The 22,223-nt window shown below is 41.0% G+C and overlaps 1 protein-coding gene across 3 annotated transcripts in view; it reads left to right on the top strand.

The window, feature by feature from the left end:
* The window catches only part of LOC134359356 (potassium voltage-gated channel subfamily A member 3-like), a 78,357-nt gene that overhangs the window by 12,621 nt on the left and 43,513 nt on the right, over positions 1-22,223 (top strand). Inside the window, exon 2 of one of the 3 annotated variants that reach the window (XM_063072484.1) lies at positions 9,780-11,033. The exons of the other annotated variants lie outside the window; for them this stretch is intronic. The gene's annotated coding sequence lies outside the window, so the exon portion shown is untranslated. Of the gene's footprint in view, positions 1-9,779; positions 11,034-22,223 lie in introns of those variants that run through there. 3 annotated transcript variants of the gene reach the window in all.

The following is a 22,223-nucleotide window of genomic DNA, read 5'->3' as shown; positions in this document are numbered from 1 at the left end:
TATGTATCCTGTAAATTTTAGTATAAGCTAAGGGTAGATATCCAGCGGCACTGTCAAGTTCACTGAAGGTCTGGTGAAATAGCTGTATGATATGTTTGAACCCTGGTAAATAATGGTTGTCAGTAGGTGAGTGAGCAGAGAGCAGTGTTTGGGACTAATGATGTTGGAGGGATACCGCTGTTGAGAATACATACTCACTGACCTTGGCCACATGTATAATGTTGCAGAACCTTTTGAGGTCCTGTATCTAGGCCCTTGTAGTTTAGATGCTACAGCTATCTGTATATACTTTTCTATTTAATGCTTAAACGTAGAAAGCAGAGCAGTACAGCACAGGAACAGGCTCTTCGGCCCATTTTGTCTGCACTGACCATGATGCCAATTTACCTGATCTCACCTGCCTGCACACGGCTCCTCTACTGCTTACGCACTCATGTGTCTACTGAATTATCTCCTAAACGTTGCTATCATACCTGCTTCTACCGACCACCACCCCCAGCCCTGGCAGTGCATTCCAGGCACCTATCACTCTCCGTGTAAATCAAAAACTTGCCTCATACATTTCCTTTAAACTTCCCTCTTAAATTAAACCTACCTTCCCTAGTACTTGACATTTCCATCCTGAGATAAAATTCTTAATTATCGAAATTATATATGCCTCTCACTAGTTTGGTAAACCTGTGTCATGTTACCACCCAGCCTCCAATGCTCCAGAGAAAGCGGAACAAGTTAGTTCTACCTCGTTTTATAAGTAATTCACTCCAGCGCAGCCTGCATCCTGGTGGACTTCTTCTACAAGGAAGCCTTCACATCCTTCCTATTGTGTGGAAATCAGAGCTGCCCACTGCACTTCAAATCAATGTTCAATACAGAAGTCAGCATTACATCTGGTATTATATATTCAATACCCCAAGTGATGAAGGAACGTACACCTTCTTCACCTCTCTATCCACTTGGCTTGAAACTTGCAGGAGGTTCTGGGCTTTCACCCCAAGATCGTTCTGTATATCAGTGCACCTATAGGTCCTGCCATTTACTGTATGCTTGCCTCTTGCAACTCACCTCCCCAAAAGCATCATCTCACACTTTCTGGAATTATACTCCATCTGCTATTTCTTCACCCAAATTTCCAAATGGTATACATCCTGCTGTGACCTTTAACAAGCTTCCGCACTATCCGCAACTCCAGCAATTTTTATATCGTCTGCAAACTTGTTAGTGAGAACACCTACATTTTTATGTTTGGAGGATCCTTCTGGAGAAACAGAATTGGTCTCCTGTACCAAACCTTCAGCCTACTTGCTTGCTATTTTTAGCCATTCCTGAAAGTCTCCCAGGTCAGAATGAATTCAAGAATGCCTTTCTCATCCAGTGAAGTTACATTGCACATCCTTTTATAAACTGCAGGCTGAAAATGATGTAGTGCAAGCCTCTCTTGAAATTGGGCGCACTCCCTGGCGAGAATTGAATGAACACCATGGTTAGTGTTGACAGAAGGCAGCAATCATATATACAAGCAGACAGCACAGAGCAAGTGTGCTACCAGCATCAGAAAGAAGGGGCATAGATTATTCACTCATAATGATCTCTCTAGCTGTTTTGATGCCACACTTCTTAGCCCCCACGACACTGTGATGACCATCTGGATGATAGAATCATACTTTAGTTTTTCTTGTCATCGCGAAGCTCTTTGTAATCTGTAATTAGAAAGTATGGTTGAATAAAGCAGAGGGAGATTATTGAGTGATGGGACACTACCATTTTAAAACATATGTTACATTAAGTTTCAAATATGACAAAAATACTGATGCAACGGTTTGAAATATGGATGTACCGTGCTCAAAAACAGACAACTGTTACTTCCATCACTAACATCAATTCCCGCCATTGCCTGTAAGGAGTTTGTGTGTTCTCTCCGTGACAGTGAGGGTTTCCTCTGGGTGCTCCAGTTTCCTCCCACAGTCCAAAAACGTACCGCTTGGTAGGTTAATTGGTGATTGCAACATGTCCCGTGATTAGGCTAGGGTTAAATTGGAGAGATGCTGGGCAGTGTGGCTTGAAGGGCTGGTAGGGCCTATACTGTGCTGTATTTCAATAAATTAATAAATCTGCCAAACACCTCTAAAGCATTCCCTTCATAAACTTCAACCTATAGGCTTATACCAACCTAGATCTTTGATCAAGTACCAGCTAACAACTAACTCAGGCTGTGCTCCAATACCAGCTGACAGCAATGACAGGCCTTACTCTAATTCCACATGTCATCTATCTTACACCATTTTCTACTGCCAGTCACCGCCAATACCAATTAAAATCCATCTCACACTACCATTACAAAAAATGTATTCTGCATTGAATGGTGAAATGAAAGACAGTTTTTGCATTTTGTTATTTGTTCCTAGTTAGATAATGAAGAAAAGACAATAGCTGCACGGATATAAATATTGTACCTTAAAATTTGTATGAACTATTTCGTAATTTGTAACAATAATGTGTATTCTTAAATGTTAGCGTTTAACTTATATTGTTGGGTATAATTAAATAATAAAGTTAGTAATTTGAGCAAAAGATTGTATTTATGGTAGTAAGACAGAATTAGATCACTGCAAATGGAAGACTGCTTAATTGTTCTTTCTTAGCTAAGATACCCAGTCTATCCATAATTAATCTATGCAGGTATAATGCATTTAAATACTGTTTCTATAGAGTGCTTTATTCCTGTGATACCTGCACTGAATGCCGAGTGAAAGCAAATCTTCATGAAAGCTCAATGTAGCCATTCTACTTGAAGAGGGCAACACTGGTCCAGGGACATGTCCTTAGATGCTTCTCGCTGAGGCTTCTTTATATAATGAACCCATTCAGTCTCCTGTGTCTGTATTGATTCCAGGATAACAGTGATGTGTACCAAACCTCTTACTGCTCAGCCTATGTAAACACTTTCCACACAAACTTGAATTGTAGGTGCTCAAGCTGTGAGATAGTTAGGCCTGATTAAGGTGAAGATGGTGCAGACATTTTCACATCACTATGAGATGTGACGTTGCATTAATTTGAGCATTCTTGCACTAAATGAACTCCTGTGGAATTAAGCCAATTTCATAAACATGTAAGCCTTAGTAACAATAAATATTAACAAATGATAATATTACTTTTGTAGACAAGACACAGATACTTATAATAAAGAAAACAGATTATAAGTTGACTGAACATTACTGCTACAATAATAGATTTATGAAGTGGACTGTGTGGGGAGTGTGGTGTGCAAATGAGATGGCTGAAAGCTCTCCCAGGGTAAATGCAATATTGGATGGAAGGGTGGATATGCATACTGGTCCACATTTGATAGATCAGAAGGCAGGACTGTGACAAAGAACTGGAATTTGTTAAGAAGCCAAGGGAGAATTTGCCAATTCAATGAAAATTTTGAATTCATTGTGCAAGGATAGTGGGGAAGGCATGATGTTGATCAACTCTGCCATGGAAGGTCCCAAGCCTAGTTACAAAAAGAGGAGGCTTGGGTACAGGGATAGCAACCTCATCCCGTAAAATCCCAGAACTACAGGAACACCAACAGAAGTTCCAAAGACCTCATGCATGGGAGAGGATGGATCTTCAAAGATGGACTACACCTGGGGACGACTTGAAACACTGGCCCAGAACAGAGGACTCTGGCAAGCTGCTGTCAGTGGCCAGTGTCCCAGTAGGGGTAATCAGCTTAAGAGGAAGAATGATGTTGAACAGTGAAGTCAAGGGTGATGGATAAGGAACAAGCAGTTGGGGAAGAGATGCATATAGCAGCACCTTGAAGAGATTTTCAAGATCAGAGCCAAAGTAGATTTATCATCGAAGTATGTATATGTTGCCTTATGTCATACTACCTTGAGATTCATTTTCATGCAGATATTTACAGCAAAATAAAGAAAAACAATACAATTTATAAACAAAGACTGACAATATGCAAAAGATGACAAATGCTGAAAATAGAAATCATAAATAATGCTGAGAACATGAGTTGTAGAATCCTTGAAAGTGAGCCTTTATGTTGTGGAATCAGTTCAGAGTTGAGGTGAGTGAAGCAGTCCACACCAGTTCAGGATCCAGATGATTATAGGGTAATAACTGTTCCTGAACATGATGGTATGGGACCTAAAGCTCTTATACCTCCTACTCAATGGTTGTGGTGAAAAGAGAGCATGGCCTGGATGGTGGAGGTCTTTGATGTTGATACTGCTTTCTTGTGGGAGTGCTCCTTGTAAATGTGCTCAATGGTAGAGATTTGCCTGTGATAGACTGGCCTGTATTTACCACATTCTGTAGACTTATTTCATTCTGGCCAATGGTGCTTCCAATGTTTATGTATGGGTAGAGAAGTTTGGAAAACTGAGTCTGAAATTGATGGTTAAAGAATTTGTTTTAGAGGAATGAGGTAAAACAGAAATGTTTTACATTAAATTATGCAGGATTTCCTGTAATTAAATCACCTGGGACAGTGCATGAACAAAAAATTAGAGGATGTGCAATCTCTATTTGTAATTTTGTTTGCATTTCTTTCTAAGCCTTAAATTATTATATGGCTAGTGTAATAATAGTAAAGTCTTCCTATAAAGCAAAATGTAGTTTGTAGTAATTAGCTTAAATAATATTACTCTTAAGTTCTATTTTTTAGAATTTGTGCCCACTGGCCCTAGATTCCCCCATGATAGGAGGCATCCTCTCCATGTCCACTCTATCATGCCTTTTAATATTCAATAGGTTTCAATGAAATTCCACCCCTGCCCCCCTATTCTTCTAAACCCCAGTGAGTACAGATCTAGAGATCAATTGCTTTTCATATGTTAAACCTTTCATTCTTGGTATCATTCTTGTGAACTTCTTCTGGATCTTCTCCAATGCCAGTACATTCTTTCTTAGATAAAGAGCCCAAAACTGCTCACAATATTCCAATACAGCCTCAGCATTATATCCTTGCTTTTGTATTCTTGTCCTTTTGAATAGAGTGCTAACATGCATTTGCTTTCCTCAACACCGAGTCAACCTGAAAGGTAATCTTTAGAGAATCCTGCATGAGGACTCCCAAGTCTCTTTTCATCTCTGATTTCTGAATTTTCTCACCTTTCAGAAAATAGTCCTTCAAACAAAGTGCATAACCATACACTTCCCTACACTATATTGCACTGCTGCTTTGTTGCCCTTTCTCCTCATCTAAGTCTTTCTGCAAACTTCCTGCTCCCTCAAAACTACCTGCCTGTACAACTGTCTTTCTATCATCTGCAAACTTGGTGTACTAGGTATGATCTCTGCATTACTGAAGGTATTAGAAAGGACAAGGTTGTCAGGGGTTGGGGAAAGAAACTGAAAATAGCTGTGAATCTACAAATAAGGAACTCCTGTTATAAGGACATTAGAAACAGGAACAGGAATAGACCTATTGATCCCTTGAGTCTGTTCTGTCATTCAGTAAGATCATGGTTGCTTTATTTTTGGCCTTAACAACACTTCCCTACTGCCCTTTCATACTCCTCAATGTCCTTGTAATTCAAGTGTCTGTCAATCTCCATTGGATATGTTGAATAACTCCACAACCACTACCCTCAGGAATGGAGTATACTAAATGCTCAAAGGGAAGAAATTCCCTCTTGGTTCCCCCTAATTCTAGGTTTTCACTCAGTAAGAAAATTGTTTCAGCTTCCATGATGTCAATCTCCCTCAGAATCTCAAATGTTCTAATGATCATCTCTCCTCTTCTAAACTTCATTCAGTATAGAACCAACCTGTACAATATCATTTGTCAAGCTAACTCTTTCATCCATGGAATTAACCTAGTGGATTTCTCTGTGCAGCTTCCAATAAGAGATGTCCTTCATTTTCTATGAAATAATGAAATTTGTCAGGATGTTGGAGCAGGGATCCAATCGCAGACCCAGTACTGTGCACACAGTGATATTAATTGAGTAACAAATCCCGAGGCACAAACAACATCAAAGTTCAGGCAGATATCAAAGCATCCAGAGAAATCCATAAACCAGAATCGAGAAACAGGTATAGTCGATATTCAGGCAGACAGAGTACAGATACAAATGCTGGACAGGCTGAAGAAAATTCACTGGGACAATCTGGCAACAAACAGGTGAAAACACAGGACTGAACTACACTAAGCAATAGGCAGATGATAGGTGGAGCACAAAGAGATGTAGGTGGCAGTATTATAGGTAATAATGAGAAACAGATGAGAGACGGAGTACTGTACTCAGTAATACGGGGGCCGGAGTAGAGCAGGAGCGGAGACAGGAGCTCAAGGCAATGCAAAACCATAGACTGATGACTTGGGGGAAAACACACAAAAAGGCAAGGTTCAACTGGAGGTACTGACAGAAATTGTAACTGTATTGAATATGTGTTTCACCAGTACCCTGTAGAACTACATCAAGATGTACCCTTTTTCATCCTCCATACCTCTTGCAATAATGTCTCATATTCCATTAGCCTTCCTCGTTACTTGCTGTACCAGGATGATAACTTCTTGTATTTCATGCTAGGATCACCACAACCCTTTGCACTGCAACGTTTTGTTTCTCATTCTGTCTTCCAAAGTGGATAATAGTCTAATTTCCCCACATTACACTCTATTTGTCAAGTTCTGCCACATTCCATTTACCATTATTCTCTTGCATCTCATTATGCCACCCTCACAGCTCGCTAACCTGTCTATCTCTGAATCATCAGTAAATTTATTTGTAGAACTGTTGGTGCTTTCATCATTTATACATAGTTATTGATCACTATACATAGTGACTTATATAGGTATCCAGATTCTCTGTTTTATTTTGGTCAGTTTAACCTTCATCCATGTAAATACAGTCAGTGGCCACTTTACCAGGTACAGGAGGAATTAATAAAGTGGCCACTGAGTGTATTTTTGTACATTCGTGATCCTCAGCTGCTGTAGCCCATCTACTTCAAGAGTTGGCATGTTGTGCATTCAGAGGTGCTCTTCTGCACCCCACTGTTGTAGCACGTGATTCTTTGAGTTACTGTCACCTTCTTGTCAGCTTGAACCATTTTCCTCTGACCTCTCTCATTAACAATGCAATTTCACCCACAGAACTGCAGCTCACTGGATGTTTTCTGTTTTTTGCACCATTCTCTGTAAACACTAGAGACTGTTTTGTGTGAAAATCCCAGGAGATCAGCCTTTTTCTGAGATACTCAAATCACCCCATCTGGCACCAACAATCATCCCATGGTCAAAGTCACTTAGATCACAATTCTTCCCCATTCTGAAGCTTGGTCTGTACAACAACTGAACCTCTTGACCATGTCTGCATGCTTTGAGTTGCTGCCACATTATTGGCTAATTAGATATTTGCATTAACAAGCGGGTGTACAGATGTATCTAATAAAATGGCCACTAAGTGTATTTTATGACCTAATCACCTCTGCTCATACCTTTCACAGACTAATTAACTTTGTGCATCCTGTTTGTTGCATTCACAAAGAATGCTAACAAATATGTCAAATACAATTTCCCTTTCATAGAACCATGTTGACTCGACTTGAATGTCTTGTGATTTTCTAAATGTCCTGCTGTTACCTCCTTAATAATGGATTTCAGTATTTTCCCTATGATTGATGTTAGGCTAACTTCCTTACAATTTCCTTGAATAGTGATGTTACATTTGTGATTTTCCAGTGCTTCAGGGACCTCTTCAGAATCCAGGGGATTCTGGTAGATTACATTCAAAGTTTCCTCTATCTTGTCAGCCATTTCCTTTCTGACGTTAGGATACAGACTATTAGTTTCCTGGATCGTTAACCTTTAACATCATTACTTTGCCCACTGTTGTGTCTAGTGAAAGAGAATGATCCAAAATTCAACTTCGTATAACCATTGGATTATCTATTAATTATGACATGATTTTAGTGTCTTCTACCACAAAGACCAATTCAAAGTCATCACTTAAGCTTTATGTCATTTCACTATTTTCCTTTACTCATTTCTCAGTCTCCAAGAGGCCAGTGTTTACCGTAGCTACTTTTATTCTTTTGATATACATGTAGAAGATCTAAGTATCTGTTTTATCTGCTAGTAGGCTGTATTCTCAGAGTCTGTCTTCTCTATAGGTCTTCTAGGCATCCTTTGCTGCTCCAAAGAGTTTCTTAGTTCTCTGCCCAACCACAAAGTGTCAGAACATTGTATATCTTTCAATTTCATTGCTGTCCTAACTTTATTAGCCAGCAAAAGTTTGTGCATCCTTCCTGTAAAGCCTTTTGTTCACACTAGAAGGTTCCTCTGCTAAGATTGATGAAATACATAAATATCTGCCAATGTTTATCTGCCAATGTTGATCTGCCATATTACCCTTTACTTCATTTTCCCAGCCCATGTTTGCCAATACCATCTTTGTACCACTGTAATTCCCTTTAATTAATTTTATGATACCTAAGGTTTTTGCTCTCTACTCAATTTGAAGTTCTGCCAAGCTGTGATTACTCTTTCCTTGGAAATCCTTTACTGTAAGATCATTAATTCTTCCTGTCTCATGACACAATACTGTGTCTAAACTAGTCAGTTCACTGATTGTTTCCTCAAAGTATTGCTCCGAGGAATCATCTGGAGTTATTACCATCATCATTATGCGCTGTGTTGTATGACATGGGTGATCATGGTCTACCATCTGTCCCTAATCTGCAAGGATGGCTGCCTGTGGGGAAGACCCTTCTCACGCTGCTTGTCCCATTCCTTTCTCTATCCATGACCATGTTTATTCTTGGCATCTAGAATACCTTCTGCAAACACATCCTCAAAGCAACACTTGGTAATTTACTTTGTTCAATCTACGATAAGCATTTTTACTGCCGTGTCTTCTTATAAGCTCTCATTGTTCCTTGAGTCTTATAGAATCAGAAAGTTGAATTCTTGATCTCCTAATATGCCCGATTGTAGCCTTTGCATTTTATTGTTTACTTTCATTGCATTTTCCCTGTAGCTGCTACTAAATTATGCTCTTTACATTCTGTTTTCTTTCTACTACCTCAGTGTACTTATGTATGGTGTAATCTGCTGAGATAGCACACACACTGAAGTTTTTCAAAGTATTTTGGTAATAAACTAATGTTAGCAATGTCACCACAGGATAACAGCATTAGACAGCATGGAAACAAGCCCTTCAGACCACCGTGTCCATGCCAAAGTACCTATAGCATGCCAAAAACCTATAGTACCTATAGGCTTAGGCACATATATACAGCTAGGGAGCGGAGAATGAGTTTGTAAATCTAGTGGGAGCAAATCTGTTGAGAATGGCGAAGGTAGGGTGCCACAGGAGGGTGTAGGACAGGTGGTAAAGATGGAGTGCCAGGAGTGGGTGGAGTGGGTGCAGACACACCCAGTTCAGAGACACCAGGCAAGGTCATTTGATTCCAAACAATTGGTTTATTGATCATCATAGAATGTCTTTCTGCTCCTTCCCCTATTCTCAACCATGATTCCCCGCTCCGTCCCCTTCCCATTCTCTGTCCACAATAGAGACCAATAGCAGAGTCAGGTTTATCAACACTCAAATATGTCTTGAAATTTGTTTTTTTTTTGCGGCAGCAGTACAATGCAATTCCTAAGATTGCCGCAGTACTGTGCAAAGGTCTTAGGCACCCCAGCTATATAAATCTGCCTAAGACTTTTACACAGCACTGTATGTAAAGTTTGGAGGAGGGGAGAGGATGGTGGCGTGACGCAGTGCGCGCGGCCGCTCCGAAATGATATCGTATTTGTTAAATAGGTACCATACACTATCCTGATTTGATGGAGACAGACATGAGAAGCACGGAGGAACATCTGGAGAAACTTCTGAAATGCCTGCTACGCTGCCGCTGCTACTGCGCGATCGAGAATCTCCAGAGGGGAAGGCCCCAAATCCTCTGCTTTGCCTATTGCCTGTTGCCGGGGCCGGGGTCGAAGCGCTCGGCAGAGATGGTGCTTCGTGCTCGGTGTCGGAGGGCTGGTCGGAGGCTCGAAGTTTTCGGACGGACTCAAGAGTCGGCAGTGGTTGGATGCTTCCAAGATGCTGCATCGGCAAGTTTGCGGCACTGGAGGTTCATGGCAGGAAGAGAGTTTCTCTTCCTTCTACCATCTGCGTGAGATGATGGGACTTTCGACAGACTTTGAGACCTTTTTTGACCATGCCCATGATCTGTTCTTTATCAAATTACGGTATTGCTTTGCACTATTGTAACTATATGTTATAATTATGTGGTTTTTGTGGTTTTTTTAGTCTTGGTTTGTCTTGTGTTTCTGTGATATAATTCTGGAGGAACATTGTATCATTTCTTAATGCATGCATTACTAAATGACAATAAAAGAGGACTGCGTGTTCTCATAATCTAATCTAATCTATACTAATTTCATTTCCCAGGCACTTAATCTGCAGCCTAATATGCCTTGGCAATTCTAGTGTTCATTCAGATGTTTCTTAAATTTTTAGAGTTACCTGCCTCCATCATCTTCTCAGTCAGGGCATTCTCGATTGCAGTAATTTTTTATGGGTGAAAAAAAATCCATTTAATCCCCTCTAATCCTTCTGTCTTTCGCAGCCATGGAGAGAAGTTTCTTACCATCTGTCCTTTATGTACTTCCCATCATTCCCTTTGTGGCTCCTCTGTTCCAGGGAAAGCAAACCTAGCCTATCTATTCCTTCCTCATAACTGAAACCGGAATCCAGAATCACTTCTGCTCCTTCTCCAGTGCCGTCATGTCCCTCCTGTGATGTGGTGACCATTGCTGCACACAACATTTCAGTTGTACCAACACTTCCTTGACCTTACAAGTGAAGGCAAGTATGCTGCACTGTATACTTTCTTCACCACACAATTTGTTCGGTTAATTTAAGCAATATTTAGGGCATTGTACCGCGGTGCTAAAAAAAAAAAACAAGTTGCTGGAAGAACTTTACAGGTCAGGCAGCAGCTATGGAGGCAAAGGGATGGTCAACATTTTGGGATTAGATTCTGCATCAAGACTTAGAGTGTGAATAACCAGCTCAAATAGGTGTGCATAGAGGGCTGAGGTGGGAGCTGGCAACCAATGGGTGGATCTTGGTAGCGAGAGCTTGATGGACAGATGGAAGCAGCTGGCGGGGGCGGAGGGGGGGGAGCGCTGGAGATAGTGATAGAGGATGGAGAGTAATCAGTCCAGACAACAAAGGGCTAAAGATCATGGAATCTGAGCAGGAAGGAATGTCATGAGTGGTGGGCAAATAGGAACAGATGGGAATGGAATAGAAGACTAAATGAGTTGAGCATGTGGGTCAAAGACCAATGAAACTTGTTTGAGAAAGGGAAAGAAATTGGCTACCTGGGGACCTGTTACCAGGGGTGAATTCCAATCTCCCATATAACGAAGTCAAGAGATAGCCATCTCAGCAGAATCTCCAAGTAACTTGTCACTGATTAACTGGACTCTGAAAACACATTTCACACTTTATCTACATGTGCACAAAGAGAACATCATGGACCCTGTCTCCAAACTATTCTGAAGTTTGAACAAAGAATCTCCATTTTATACAGAATTGTCTAAGAGTTATGGGTGTTGACCAATTAGGAATCCTGTGAATGTTCAAATTATTTATTCGCATGATCAATCATTATTCATAATACAGGTGTTAAAAGTCACTGGAAACTCCAAGTTAACAACTGATAATACTTTGAAGTTAGTAAAGTAATTGTTCCCAATTGGTGTGTGCTTTGCATCCTTCGATTACATCTTAATTTTGTCTCAGTAAGCCAAATGGCGCCAGTCCCCTGTTGGACAAAAGGGAATCTGCATTCAGACTTTTCTTGTATGGTTGACTGTGCACTATTTGTAAACTAAATGGACATTTACTTAACCATTGGCTTGCTGCAACTTCCTCACCAGGATCCACCTTTTGATTCCCAACTCCTGGGTCACCCCTCCCCTTCACCTCATTATACTCCCCCTTATACATGATCCTGAAGCGGGGTTTGATTCAAAGTGTCAGCTGTCCCCTTGCCTTCACAGGTGCTGCCTGGCCTGCTGAGATCCTCCAGCAGCTTGTATTTTAGCTCCAGATCCCAGTATTTGCAATCTCTTGTCTCTGTGTGTAATGCACATTCTGTAATAGGGCAATCTATTATTCCCACTGGTGACTTTTCACCTTGATGATTTCTTATCCCTACCTAATTCCCCATCCCTGTTGTAATCAAAGGCTTTATTAATCGGGCCACCCACCTCCTTTCTGCCTAAACACAAGAGATTCTGTGGATGCTGGAAATCCAGAGTAACCCACACAAAATGCTGAAGAAGCTCAGCAGGTCAGGTTGTGTGTCACTCCTTTCTGCCAATCTTTCTGAAATATCATATACTCCTAAACATTCAGTTTGAGGCTTGGCCACCTAACAGCTACATAATAGTTGTGAGATAGTATCTATTTATTTTTATTAGTGTCATCAGCTCACATACCTTGTTATAAATACTGGGTGCATTCAGATATAGAGCTTTAATTTTATCTTACCATTTCTGCTTCTTCTGAATCTACCTTCTTGTGCACTCTTCCACTTGTCACTCTGTCCCATCCTTGGGCACTATTACTGTTGATATAGTGACTTTCACTGTTGCCTTTTCCTTTCCTTTTCCCTTCACCTGCATTCCTAACTTGTATTTCCAGATCAGCATTTCTCCTTTCTGATTCTACCTTCGGTTTCTATGCCCCTGAAGAGATGGTTTACAAAGAAAACTGTCCAAGTATTGGTGAACATTTCCACTGAGATGCAACTTTTCTGACTTGCGGGGGCCCTGACTCCCCCAGAATGCACACTCTTTGAAAACGCATGTCAGTTATTAGACAGTGAATTCATGGGATAGAGTACACTAGAATACACATAATATAGAAAGTTTTAATCAAAAATTAGTTCATTGTGAAGGAATAGTGGATAGATTGATTATAGACATTAATGTAGAGAAGGTAAACTGTGAGAATGTTTTGCTGTTGTGTATTACTGTAAGAGTCGCAAATTTCTACCGATGTACAGTGGAGAGCACTCTAACTAGCTGCTTCACCGTCTGGTAAGGGGGAGGGTGCTACTGCACAGGACTGAAGTAAGCTGTGGAATGTTGTAAAATTAGTCAGCTCCATCATGGACACAAGCCTCTGTAGTATGCAAGACGTCCAAGTCATCTTCAAATGTGGTGCCTCAAAAACTGGTGGACTCACACCACCTAAGACATGTCCTCTTCTTGTTACCCTCAGGAAGGAGGTACAGAAGCCTGAAAACGCACACTCAACGATTCAGGAACAGTTTCTTCCCTTCTGTCATCTGATTCCTAAATGGACATTGAACCCATGAACACTACCTCACTACTTCTTTATTTCTGTTTCTGCAATACTTATTTAATTTAACTATTTAATATATATATTTGCTATAATTCATTTTTTTCTATATTATCATATATTGCATTGTACCGCTGCTGCAAAGTTAACACATTTCATGATATATGCTGGTGATATTAAACCTGATTCTGAACGCACACAAAATGCTGGAGGAACTCTGCAGCTCAGGCAGTATCTCTAGAGAGCAATAGGCCTCGGAAGAGCCACTGGGTTCTGAAGCTCTCAGAGATGTTATCGAAATTCTGAGACTTATGGATAGGACTGCAGTTCAAACTAACTGTAGTTCATAATGACCTCTTTCAGTTTGTTTTTCGTATTGTCATCCATTTTTTCTTGTTGCCCATTGGCAGGCTGGGGGCTTGGGGGATCTGTTAGTTTTTGTGCAAAAGAGGGGTGTTTGTGAGTTTTTCTTTCTTTTTCTTTTAGTTTTCATGTGGGGGGAGATTGATGTCTTTCTTTCAACTACTTGTATAGTTTTCTGTATTCTATGACTATCTGGAGAAAACAAATCTCAGAGTTGTATTCTGCCTACACACTTTGATAATAAAATTAACCTTTGAACCTTTAATAAACCGTTAATGTTTTGGTCCAGGTCCCTTCATCAACATCTGCAGAATCTTGCGTTTTTCTATCACTGAAGTTTTTTGTAATTAATTTAAAAGATATAAATGGAATTGGCAAAGCGAACTTTTATTGGCCATTCCTAATTGGTCTTGAGAATTGTTGAAAAGCTGCCTACTTGGAACAATGCAGTCCTTTAGAAGTAATTCCACACTGCAGTTGGGCAGGGAACTTCAGGATTCATGCTGTGCAACAGTGAAGCAATTGTGAAAATAGTTTGTGATCTGTTTGACAAACCGCAAGTACCATACAAGTGTTGGTGCTACCAAGTGATTGCTCCATTTGTATCTACTTCTTACTGGTGCTGTCAGAATATCTTGGCGTGTAACATTATTTTATGGACTGTTCACATTGCAGCTTTAGTATAGCTGTGGCAGACAGTGTAAGTACTTAGGAAAAGCAACACACATCAAAGTTGCTGGTGAACGCAGCAGGCCAGGCAGCATCTCTAGGAAGAGGTACAGTCGACGTTTCGGGCCGAGACCCTTCGTCAGAGCTAACTGAAAGAAGAGCTAGTAAGAAGTTTGAAAGTGGGAGTGGGAGGGGGAGATCCAAAATGATAGAAGACAGGAGGGGGAGGGATGGAGTTAACAGCTGGAAAGTTGATTGGCAAAAGGGATATGAGAGGATCATGGGACAGGAGGCCTAGGGAGGAAGAAAAGGGGGAGGGGGTGAAACCCAGAGGATGGGCAAGGAGTATAGTCAGAGGGACAGAGGGAGAAAAAGGAGAGAGAGAAAAAGAATGTGTGTATATAAATAAATAACGGATGGAGTATGAGGGGGAGGTGGGGCATTAGCGGAAGTTTCCTACTTCTTCGGCAAGGACTCTCCCACCCCCACCGATGACCCCTTCTCCCGTCTTCAACCCTCCTCCTCTTCATGGACACCCCGCTCTGGTCTTCTGCCTGCTCTGGATCTCTTTATTGCTAACTGCCGACAGGACATCAACCGTCTCGACTTCACCGCACCTTGTCCCCATTCCAACCTCACTCCTTCCGAACGCTCTGCTCTCCACTTCCTCCGCACTAATCCTAACCTTACTATAAAACCCGCCGATAAGGGGGGCACTGTTGTAGTCTGACGCACTGACCTCTACCTTGCCGAGGCACAGCGACAACTCGCGGATACCTCCTTTTATTTACCCCTCGATCGTGACCCGCTAAGGTGCACCAGGCCATTGTCTCCCGCACCATCACCGACTTTATCCGCTCAGGGGATCTCCCATCCACTGCTACCAACCTTATAGTTCCCACACCCTGCACTTTTCGTTTCTACCTCCTACCCAAGATCCACAAACCTGCCTCTCCTGGTAGACCTATTGTCTCAGCTTGCTCCTGCCCCAGCGAACTAATTTCTGCATACCTTGACACTGTTTTATCCCCACTTGTTCAATCATTTCCTATCTATGTTCGTGACACTTCTCACGCTCTGAAACTGTTCGATGATTTTAAGTTCCCTGGCCCCCCCCAACATTATTTTCACCATGGGTGTCCAGTCCCTATATACTTCCATCCCCCATCAGGAAGGTCTTAAAGCTCTCCGCTTCTGTTTAGATTCCAGACCTAACCAGTTCCCCTCTACCACCACTCTGCTCCGTCTAGCGGAATTAGTCCTTACACTTAATAATTTCTCTTTTGGTTCCTCCCACTTCCTCCAAACTAAAGGTGTAGCCATGGGCACCCGTATGGGTCCTAGATATGCCTGCCTTTTTGATGGCTTTGTGGAACAATCTATATTCCAAACTTATTCTGGTATCTGTCCCCCACCTTTCCTTCACTAAATCGACGACTGCATTGGCGCTGCTTCCTGCACGCATGCTGAGCTCGTTGACTTCATTAACTTTGCCTCCAACTTTCACCCTGCCCTCAAGTTTACCTGGTCCATTTCCGACACCTCCCTCCCCTTTCTAGATCTTTCTGTCTCTATCTCTGGAGACAGCTTATCTACTGATGTCTACTATAAGCCTACTGACTCTCACAGCTATCTGGACTATTCCTCTTCTCATCCTGTCTCTTGCAAAAATGCCATCCCCTTCTTGCAATTCCACCATCTCCGCCGCATCTGCTCTCAGGATGAGACTTTTCATTCCAGGGCGAAGGAGATGCTCTCCTTTTTTAAAGAAAGGGGCTTCCCTTCCTCCACCATCAACTCTGTTCTCAAACGCATCTCCCCCATTTCATGCACACCTGCTGTCACTCCATCCTCCCGCCACCCCATTAGGAATAGGGTTCCCCTTGTCCTCACCTACCACCCCACCAGCCTCCGGGTCCAACATATAATTTTCCGTAACTTCCACCACCTCCAACGGGATCCCACCACTAAGCACATCTTTCCCTCCCCCCCCCACTTTCCGCAGGAATCACTCCCTACACGACTTCCTTGTCCATTTGACCCCCCCCCCCCAATCCCTCCCCACCGATCTCCCTCCTGGCACTTATCCTTGTAAGTGGAACAAGTGCTACACATGCCCTTACACTTCCTCCCTCACCACCATTCAGGGGCCCAGACAGTCCTTCCAGGTAAGGTGACAGTTCACCTGTGAGTCGGCTGGGGTGATATACTGCGTCTGGTGCTCCCAATGGGGCCTTCTATATATTGGCGAGACCCGACGCAGACTGGGAGATCATTTCACTGAACACCTACACTCTGTCCGCCAGAGAAAGCAGGATCTCCCAGTGGCCACACATTTTAATTCCACATTCCATTCCCATTCTGATATGTCTATCCACGGCCTCCTCTACTGTCAAGATGAAGCCACACTCGGGTTGGAGGAACAACACCTTATATTCCAACCTGATGGCATGAACATTGACTTCTCAAACTTCTGCTAATGCCCCACCTCCCTGTCGTACCCCATCCGTTATTTATTTATATACACACACTCTTTCTCTCTCACTCTCCTTTTTCTCCCTCTGTCCCCCTCACTATACCCCTTGCCCATCTTCTGGGCTTCCCCCACCACCTTTTCTTTCTCCGTAGGCCTCCTGTCCCATGATCCTCTCATATCCCTTTTGCCAATCAACTGTCCAGCTCTTGGCTCCATCCCTCCCCCTCCTGTCTTCTCCTATCATTTTGGATCTCCCCCTCCCCCTCCCACTTTCAAATCTCTTACTAGCTCTTCTTTCAGTTAGTCCTGACGAAGGGTCTTGGCCCGAAACGTCGGCTGTACCTCTTCCTAGAGATGCTGCCTGGCCTGCTGCGTTCACCAGCAACATTTATGTGTGTTGCTAGAAATTCCAGCATCTGCAGATTTCCTCGTGTGTAAGTACTTAGGATGATGGATTTCAAGAGGTTTTGAACTTTTGATTCATCCAGTTTAGTCATGAGGAACCAAACTTATCTTGAGAATAAGCTAGTTAGCAGATAGTGATAAATTGTAAATTGGTTAATTATTATCAGATATATAAAGATACAGTGAAAAACTTTCTTCTGCATTCTACCTATACAGATCATTTCAATGCAACAGTGCATTGGATTAGTATGAAGGAAAACAATAACAGAATGTAGAATACAGTGTTACATACACAGAGGAAATGCAATGCAGGCAGACAGTATGGTGCAAGTCCAAAATGAGGTACATTGTAGGGTCAAGAGTCCAAATCATTGTATTAGAGGACCATTCAAATGTCTTATAACTGTGAGAAAGCAGCTGTCGTTGAGTCTGGTGGAACATGCGTTCAGTATGCCTCACAATATGATGAGGCCTTAATGTCAAGAGGATAATTTGTTCTTTAAGTACAATGTAATTCCTACCTTTACTGCTGTGCACAGATAGGAAACAGGAGAAGATGAGTTTAAACAGGTATAGAGCTTGCTTTTATTTCCTCACCATCTCTTCCAGCCCTTGGCAACCATGCCCATCGGGACACGGCTAGCTGGTTGGTGATGTTACTGTGCAATTCTTGGCTGATAGACTTTAAAGTTCCCCTCCAGGCAGACTACTAATTCATAAATTGAAATGGTATAAGTGAAGTTACAGGAAGCATCCGAACTCATGTTTGACTCAATGCCCTGAGATGCCATGGTGCCTGAAGTCAATATTAAGGACTTTGAGGACCATTCATTCCTGCCTAAATACCACTGTCTGCAATCTTTAGTGCAGCTGTTCTGTCAGAGAGGACATATGGTATGAGAGTTTGGACAACTAACTGGAAGATATAATGTTTATGAATGTAACTCTTGTTGGGCTTTAGCTTGACTAGTCAGCCTTCCCAATTTAGCCGTAAGATCAAGAGGGTTATAAGCATCATTGCTATGCCCAAATCTGGTGCGTAGACTGATGACAGATGGTCTAGTTTTATACTTACTGAGTACTGAATGCAACTGCATGGTTTGCTAGGCCACCTCAAGGCAGTTCAGGGTTAACAACATTACTGTGAGTTTAAGTTACATATTGACTTGATTCCTTTCCCTAAAGAACATTAATGAATCAAGTAAATTATTTTGCAGCAATTTCATGCTTTTATGCTGATTTACAGTTTTAATTTCATCTTATTTAATTAACCAGATTTAAATTTCTTAGCTGCTGTGGTTTGAGTTGAATCAGACCTCTGGGTTATGAATCCAGCAGTTTAACCACTATGTTGCCGCTCCCACAAAATTGAAGTGACCATTAAAAGAAAATTGGCTTTATATGAATACACAACATTCAGGTCACAAACAGTTGTAAATTTATGAAAATAAAGTGCTGCCCACATGCTTAAAAAAGTTTGTTCTTAACTATCTGTTTATATAGAAATTGAAAATATAAAAACAGACTTCTGTCCATTCAGTTCATGCCATCACTTATCCTCTGCAAGAAAAAATTGTTAGAATCAAATTTATTGGGTTTATCCAAAATATTTCTTGAACTTTCATCAAACTTCTTGTGAGATCATTGTCCTTTGGCAATTCCTACTGATAGATTTACTCTTAACTGTTGACACTGAAATTAAATTTTACAACCTCTTATCTTTCAAATAAAGAACTTTTTCTTGTTTTCTCCTGTAGATCTCTTGCATTTTATAAGTGCTCTTCTATTCTTGACTCCCTGATTCTGCTTTTGTACCCTATTAGAGGATGTTGTGTCATTTTCATTCAGCAAAACAAAGTTTTATTTTCCTATTTACATTTTTCATAAAAATAGAATTCCTAATTTGTGTTACATACTGTTTAGAGCTTCAGTAGTATTCCCGTGACGTGGAGATCAATCATGCATTTGGTGATCTAACTGAGGGTTCAGTTAGAATTTCACATAAAATCATGTACAACCACTTTCCCTTTCTCCGCAAGTCTTTAACTCTGTTTCCTTATCCATAGCTTTCTCAAACTTAGAAGGTGCATGTGAAATCCTACCAATTTATACCTTATTTTCTGTGGATCACATCCATTTCAGAGCATAAGTACTGCAGTTATGCTTTATGAAAATACATCACAACATTTTGTTCCCTCACCTTATCAACCTATCACTGACCAGAAATGTTAACTATTTATCTGTTCAAAGAAGGTGCCAGTAGCTTGCTTATTTATTTATTTATTTGTAGAATACAGCGCAGAATAGGTCCTTCTGGCGCTTTAAACCATGCCACCCAGCAATAACACAATTTAATCCTAGCCTGATCATGGGACAATTTTACAAAGACCAATTAATCTCCTAACCGGTACGTATTTGCACTGTGGGAGGAAATTGGAGCTGCTGGAGGAAACCCACGCAGTCACAGAGAGAATGTATAAACTCCTTACGGGCAGTGGTGGGAATTGAACCCGGGTCTCCTGAACTTGCCTTTGCTGAGTTGCAAAACAAATGTATCAATTGCAAGTTTCAGCACCAACTTCTCCATATCACCTGATAAATAAAAACCGACACAATGCACAGAACTGAATGTGAAAGATGATCACTGCCCAGTTCCAACCGCAGCAAGGATATTAACCCCTGCTGTTTTACTCTGATGTAAGTTTTAATGTATTGTCAATTTTATTCTAGTTTGTTGTTTCTCTCAACATCATATCACTAAAGCTTTATTAATGATGCTCTCTGTTGTATGTGATCAAATGCTTCTTCAAGAGTCTTTTACACTACATTTCCTCTTCAAAGAATTTGATGAAGTTATTTGCAGATTCTGGGTGGTGGGGTGGAGATACATCTCCACCAAAAGAGGTGTAAGGCACCTCTTCTCTCTGCTATCCTGTAGGTCATCCTTGGGCAAAGTGGATCACCTGCTTAGACCCCCGATCAGGGTCACGTGAAGCCATGGAAGCAGGTGGTGGTTGGTCATACGAGCAGCTGGTGCATATCACAAGTCCTGGTTATGTGACCACCGACGCCAGCCAGACAATCTCTGAAGAGCATTAATAATGGTTGGGATCACCTGTCTTGTAAAGACACTGCCCAGAAGAAGGCAATGGCAAATCAGATCAGGATAAAAAATTGCCAAGAACAATCATGGTCATAGAAAGACCATGATCACTCACATCATACGAGACTGCACATAATGAAGATGATTAGCAGATTCTTAACAACAATATTATAGCTTCTGAGCAAATACACTTATTAACAAAATTAAGTAAATACTTTATAATTTAATAGACCAGAAGATGGAAAATCAATAATACATTGGATTAGCTCTGTGCACTAAATTGAATGGGAAATCTCAAAATTAATTAATAACCTATTGGCATAATTTAAATGCCATACACATGCATAACAAAGCTCTTGTACTAGCTATATGAATAAAAGTATTTAGTATTTGGAGAATGGAGAGTGTGGACAATGAAAGGGGTCAGGCTGAAATTATTTTTTAAAGGAACTTTTGGCTCTGGGAGAAGACTGAATGAATGAAGGAAAACCAGCTCATATTTGTTAAAAGCTGATTGGATTTAATTAATTCAAATTAATCTTTTTCTGAAGTTAATAGAAAAAGTTGATGAATTTTTCATAAGGCATCTGACAATGTTCTACATAAATGCAAAGTTAATACAATTGAGGCCCATGGAATAATAGGTCAGTGGCAGCTTGGATATAAAATATGGAAGGAGATAAGTGGAGATTTATGGTAAATGGTTGTTTCTCAGACTGGAGGATTGTAGACAGCAATGTTTCCAGCATGTCATGACACGAAACTCAGAAGAGTAGTGTACAATGCGATGGATAGAGATCAACTATGAGTTTATATCAGCAGGCTGACAGAATGTCAGACAAATGGCAAGCGGAATTTAATATAGAGGCATATGAACTGACATATGTACTTCTGCAGGAAAAGCAAGCAGAGACAATACAGATTATGGAGTAGAGATCTTAGGGGGTATGCAGGAACAGAGAATATGTATGCTTTGAAAATGAAAGGGTGTGTATTGCTGGGATGCACACTACTTGGATTGAATTACATTTTCTTTGCTGTGGTAATTTTAAATTACAGGATTTTTTAGTAAAGCAAATGGGATCCTTGCTGTTACATATAGAGGGATGAAGTACAGTGAAATTATTTTGAATATTTATAAAGGACTGGGTAGTTCATAATTGGAGTATACTACTCAATTCTAGTCACTACATTTTAGATGGGAGGAGAGGACACAGGGAAACAATACTGGCCTGCTTCCAGGATGAAGAATTTCAACTAAACATTAGACTGCAGACTTGGGATTGATCCTCGTGTAACAAAGAAGCTGAAAGAAAAAATATCAGAGGTGCAAAACCTTCTCTTGCTTAGATGAGTCCTACTCCAAACAACCTGAAAAGTACGATGCTATCTGAGTGACCTTCCATTTACCACCATAAATATATACTCCCTCAATATTTATAGTGGTAGATGAGATGCCAATCAGAATAGCATGCTATTCTGATTGAAACTCTCAGCAGATCAGGTAGCATCTGTGGAAAGAGAATCAGAGTAAAAGACTGCAGGAAGGAGAGCAAACATGTCAATTTTAAGTTACTGAGGGGTGAAAGAGGGATAGATAGAACAAAGGGAATAGTTCTCTTTTGGCAAGGTCAAGAGTTGCCATTGCAATAAAGGTATTGATAACCTACCTATCTGGGTGATAGTTTAATGAGGGCTAACAAATAAAATAAATAAATAGAGAAACTTGAAAGGCTTAAGAGGAGAACATTCAGAGAGATGACACAAAGCAAAGTAAAAGGAGTAACATGCCTGACTACTGAGTGTAGATCCAGTAATCGACTCCCTTGATTACTGGCATATTGCAGAAGCTCGTGTTTAATTG

This window comes from Mobula hypostoma, chromosome 20 (assembly GCF_963921235.1).
Source record: "Mobula hypostoma chromosome 20, sMobHyp1.1, whole genome shotgun sequence".
NCBI classification, from domain to species: domain Eukaryota; kingdom Metazoa; phylum Chordata; class Chondrichthyes; order Myliobatiformes; family Myliobatidae; genus Mobula; species Mobula hypostoma.
This window is presented reverse-complemented; position numbering and strand designations above follow the sequence as displayed.